Source organism: Athalia rosae, chromosome 2 (assembly GCF_917208135.1).
Source record: "Athalia rosae chromosome 2, iyAthRosa1.1, whole genome shotgun sequence".
Classification (NCBI taxonomy): domain Eukaryota; kingdom Metazoa; phylum Arthropoda; class Insecta; order Hymenoptera; family Athaliidae; genus Athalia; species Athalia rosae.
Genome location: NC_064027.1, coordinates 8,167,368 through 8,173,613, shown reverse-complemented (window position 1 = coordinate 8,173,613; position 6,246 = coordinate 8,167,368).

Sequence of the window (6,246 nt, the reverse complement as noted above, 5' to 3'; positions counted from 1 at the left end):
CAAAGAATGAAAAAAAAAGAAGGAATAACGAGAGAACGGAAAATGAAAAAGAAAAAAAACAAATACTTACGTAGATATTAATAACCTATAATTAACTAAATAACAATAAATAACAAGCAGAAAAAAAAATGATAGAGTTAATAATATGTTCTCATGGAGTGTAGTGTCTTGTATATATATCTGCTATACTTCTCTCTGTAGTTTTATCATTGAATGATTTCAAGGTTACGTCACCCTTTGAAAGAGAAAGGGGTAGAATGAAGAATCACACGAAATTGACAAAGAAAAAAGAAAAAAACCAACAAAATGATAAAATAAAACAAATAAATGTAGATAAATAATTAATAAAGGCATTGGCAAGTCTTCGTCTGACTCTTACACGTATAGTAGTGATTGGACAATATCGAAGCAATTTAGATGATAATGTCAGAGAATTTGTTGAAGGTTTGGTGCAGTGAGGATGAATAAAAATCCAGAAAAAAAAAACAATCCCCAGCCGCCTGATGAAAATAAATGAAGCAATCGTTGAGGATTTTTGAGATATAATATATGTCGAGTTTTGCAGCGATGATTTGGTTTGAAATCCAATCGTGAGGCTTGTAATATTCGATCAATCTATATTTACGACCGACGCCAATATAATCAACTTTTTGAATTATTAAAAATATTATAACGTGTAATATAATAATATCTTCAGACTTTATGAATATCGGTATATAAGTGTGCGAATACAATAAAAAAAAAATAATAAAAATAAAAAATAATAAATAAAAAAAAAAAGAAAAAAAAACATACGCTTTATTCGTTCAAATTCCACTAATAGTCCTGTTAAGGACTCCGCGGATCGGTTAGATGGGGCAACTATACGATGTGTACGAGCGTATCAACGATAATAAATACCAACATTTCTCTTATATACCTGTACCTACCCATGTACCAATTGGCAAATCTAATGTTATAACGAATCAACAGCTGCTCTTTTATTATCGCACGCGCGTCGTTTCAGGAATTAACGAGTGTCTCTCGACAATTTGAATTCATTTTCAATCACATCCGACGCTGACAATTGGGGTGCTCAATGCTCTGCCGTTCCTCGATTTAATATTAATATCGAAGCCAAAAGTCTTGGTATTTTCCGGTCGCTGAAATATATCAAGCTATTAATTTGTATATCAGGTCAATGCCTTTATTCGATATGTATCTAAAGTCTACCAATAACAAGAGTAGATAATTATATGCGCAACATACGGTAAACATATATCCGACATTTTTAATGGAAGTAGAAAATAGTTCGAACGAATAATAATCATGGACCATTTTAGAAGAATATGAAAAAAATAGTTGAATAACTAAATCAAACGAGTAAAGAACAAACGGAAGGAAGAAATATAAAAATACAAAGAAAAGAAAGAAGGAAGTTATTCGTTGATATACGTTGTTATCTACTCTTGTCCGAAATACTCTGTATAATCTATAATTATTATTATCATTACTGTTATCATTACCTTGATCATTATATCATTATTATTTCATTATACATATATATTATATATACTGTTACGAAAATCCCGTCATTATAAAGTGTAGAATTGAAATATTGTTATTTGCGGTAAGGTTCTGCTATCCCTTGTTCTGACACATATTAGGCCTATAATAGTTACGCATGATCATTAATGTATAATTTCGCTCATCGGCTAGAGTCTACAAGTTTGAAATAAAGTTCTGATTACGATATAAATGCATCACGGAGGATGAGGTACGATGAGGTATATGTGGAATGAATATTATAATCAGCGTAACAGCCATTTTTTATTCAAACATTAAATGCGGAGAAAGGATAGCATTCAATTACCACCTGCGTATCAAGTCTTGACAAAAATATTATCGACATATTATCGAGCTTTCGACAGGCCGCAGCTTCTCAGGGAAATATTGAACGGAAATATGAATTTTATGTTGTGCGAAGCGCGAAATGAACTCGTTACACCTGAACTGCAGGTACAACAATTTGTCGAGGTATACGCTGAAAATCCAACTATATTCCAATTTGAAATCCATTCAACTTCGTAACGAGCAATCTGCGTCTGATTGTAAGCCTAACAAGGTGCACGTGTGTACAGCCATTCAATATCGGGTGATTGTAGCAACCGCAGTGGTAATTGAACGAGCGTCTGACTGCAGACAGAATTTGATTGACTGTATGGTTCGATTATTTCAGGTACACGTGCGGTTGTGGTTCGTAGATTTGGCCGTTGGCTGAAACCTTTTTTTTTTTTTTTCAATGTATGTCCAAAACTATATAAAATCAATGTTTCCACATTCTTCCGATACAGAGAGCGTGGGAAGGGATTTCATGGAGCGTATGATGTGGTGATTGACAATTTAATCTTATAAATGAGATGGTAATTGAACTCATGCGTTACATCCATAATGTATAAAAAAAAAAAAAATCACATAAGTTTTTACGCCGTAGCGATAAATCACCGTTCATCACATCCGCACCCTGACCTGCAGTCATAGTTATAATTTACGCGAAATGCGTATACCTGTATGAATCTCACACGATGTCACATCCGTCGTTAGTTGTTGTTCGTTAACGGTAAAAAACTCATTGAATAATAATATATATAATATAAAAACCGACCCCCTTGCGCAACGAATTATTCCAGTAATGTTATAAGGAATTTTCATTGCACAGCAAACACTTGGACCCAGGGACGTTGTGAGGAATTTCAAGACCTCGCGAATGCGGGAAATCTGGTCCGGCATTGAAAACGCCACGCGAAAAAAATAAAGAAAAATTAAAAAAAACAAAAAACCGCATTCAATTATGGTATACATTATCACTTTATTTCTAACTTTTCTATTCATTTGTTAAATTTTTTTCTTTGTCACGAAAGATTATAGAGCGAATAATTGATAGATAATAAAAATAAATAAATAAACATAAACACTATATAGAAGCGTGAATTCCAGTAGAGTGTAGTATATGCAAGCGTATGTAATATCGCCGTAGAGTAGCATAGAGTCTGTAGGAGTGTTTGAATAGCTCTTGCAAATTTAAATTTTGGTTGTGCTGGACCCTACAAATGGAAAAGAAGGATCGCTTGGTACGGTGCACCATAGAATAGGTATACGTGTATCCAATGAGCGTGAATAATTTCTGGTTTCAAATGGTTGAAAAAGAGAACCAAACGAATATTGAATAAATAGTGCAAATTGAGTTGTGATTTTATTGAAAAATTAACGAGCAAGTATTAATTGAATGAACATCGCATTAATTGGACACCAGTGATCAGCATTAACATCGAAATTGTTTTTTGTTGGGTTCTATCGTTTCAGCAGGACCAATTATTGTAAACAATTATCATTAGTGCGTTTAATTGATGATGTATGTATGTATCTGCAATACTCCACGATGTGTACAATTTAACAGTTGATGATATTGAAAATGGCAGACATACTAAGAAACAAACCAATGACATCAAGATGAGAGTGACATTGGTCGAACAATTGGCGAACTCGTATATTTTATAATTCGTTTCGTCGCCGATCCTCGTTCGATTGATCGAGCGGGGTGAAATCAGTAAATAATTGAATTACAATTGAATTAGTGAAATTCGCACAGTCAGTACAATGATATTTAGGTACAATATGATAACTAATAATAATAATTTAGCGAAATAAAGAAAAGCATAATTCACGCGACGTATAATAAATACTGTAACATGGAAAAAGTGAATTTTTTATATTCACGTACTTTCTCTAATAAATATTCGGAGACAAATATTTACATGAGAAAGTATTTAGTGCCTTTTATGAATTTATTTTCATCAAATATTAGGTTCAATCCATCGATCCGTGTCACTGCTTCGTTTTATTCATTAATTTGTAATTATAGTATAGATCGTACCGCATACTTATGGGTATATCACGTAACTGGTATACACATACACATTATACCTATACCTTATACGATATCATCTTGTGAAAAGAATAATAATAATAATAATAATAATAATAATAATAATAATAATAATAATAACAACAATGACATCATCATTATCATTAGTACGAATGTATTATGCTAATTTTAGAAAATCATCACTGTATAATGTATATTTATTACAATTATTATTATCAATTATTTTTATCATTAAATTGTTACATGATTAGAAGGATGAAAAATCGTAATGGAAGATATCGACGATGTGTAGAAATAGGTGTGTAATTGAAAATATCATGAGAGAAGGTTAGAAGTAGAGAGACTCGGATAAAATATTAATGAAGCTCTTTTTTAGTTTGTAAAAACTATTTTAGCTTCAGATCGTATGTAGGTATGCAATGTACGTTAGGAGAACGAGCGCTGGGTATTTAATAGGTATACAAGTTATATTGTTTTTTAATTTCAATTTTAGATGAAATCCGCCATGATTTCTTTTCAAATTCAGGGGCGTTCGCTGCTGCGTCGATTTTGAGGTGGCGATTTTTGTTTTATACGTCAGGGAGCTTGCGAATTCAAAAACTTATCATATAAAATACATCTTTGGATACCAGCCGCCCCGTGAGACGAATATAGAATAAAGATAAAATACATTTCGGCGGAGCGGGAGGACGATCGGGTCGAATTTGAGATGAATTATCAAAGGCGTGATTTGAATTTCGGGGACTCGTAGTACGCGAGGTGCTGATTGTCTGTGAAAACTTATTTCGCTGAAGTTGGGTGAATTAAAACTTGCTCTACGAAGTTTCTTGTATACATATAACTTCCGCAGGAATTGACGACACTTTAGAAATTGCGAAAGTTTTCATCTTCAGAGTTCAAAATGATGAAGGGTTTGGATCAAAAGTACTAAAAACCTAAGTTCGCGAATTTCCAGTCAGTTTTCCGCGGAGTATTTGACGTCGAAGTGGATGAATGAGCCCTCAGAAAATAGGAAAGTTAGGTGGAGACATTGTTAATTTGATCTTTTTGTTTTTTTTTTTGTCTCATATTCTCTTCTACTTTCTAACACGGAGTACTCAGGTGAATGAAATATCCCAGCTCAACTTACATTGATGATAATAATTAACAGCGAATCGTTGTTCGATCGTTACACGAAGTTGTAGCATATTATGTAATCCCCTCTCAATGTTCATTATAATATTCAGCATCGTTCCTCCTCTCATACGCAACAAAAGAACAAACTAGATAAAAAAAATGTAAAACAAATTCGAAACAAGCAAATATATAAACTTCGGCTGTCTTGAACTCACCCATCAACGGAGACTCGTCATAAATCATCATCGATGACCCCACCTAATAGCTGATTGTTAGATTAATGTTACTACTTATAGATATCGATTCGTCGTTTAGCCCGCAGATGGACACAATCGTCATATACCTAGTACACAAAAAACATGTAAATAAAAGTGTTTATATAAGGCTTATATTCAGTTAGTCCTGAAAATAATTATATAGATATATACCGTACGATTCTGATGAAAGTGGTCACGATCAACGCATGCGTCGAAATATTCGAATTCCTCGCTTTCCGAGCTAGTCCGAGTCTCGTTGGAGTCAGCGTAGCCACCAGCGTAGGCGCTTTGTTGCGAGGTGTCACCTTGAGGGCTGTAAATCACAATAAGTCGCCTACGCCTGTGGCTACGCCGACTCCAACGAGACTCGGACTAGCTCGGAGACCGAGAAATTCGAATATTTCGACGCACGCGTTGATCGCGACCACTTTCATCAGAACCTTACGTATATATACGTATATCTGCAGTAGTGCTTGAAAAAAGAGAGACAAAATAATGAAAGAAAGAGAAAAAAAAAAAGAACAAAACGAAACAAATTCAAGAAAAAATTAATAATATATACACGAACAATTAATTGCCCCATGTGTCACGTACCTACCGTAAAATGAGGCCGATTTACAATCGCAGGTTTTACAATTACGGAGCGAATTTTTCAGCCAATCATCGAAATCTCATCGATGCAACTTTCGTTACTCGAATTGATGGTAGATGTATATGTCCCCGAATATTCGCTCTCCAGCAATTCATAAATCGAGAATTGTAATCATAAAAAATCTCAGTGATTTTAAACCTGCTGCAGTTTCCGAGTATAACGTAATGAAGTTTAAATAACCATAGTGTCTATCCAAACTTCGTTCTTTCTTGTAAATTACAACAAAAAAAAGGAAATGGAAAACAAAAAAAAATTAAAAAAATAAAAAATTACACTTGTTCCTAGTTGAATGATTT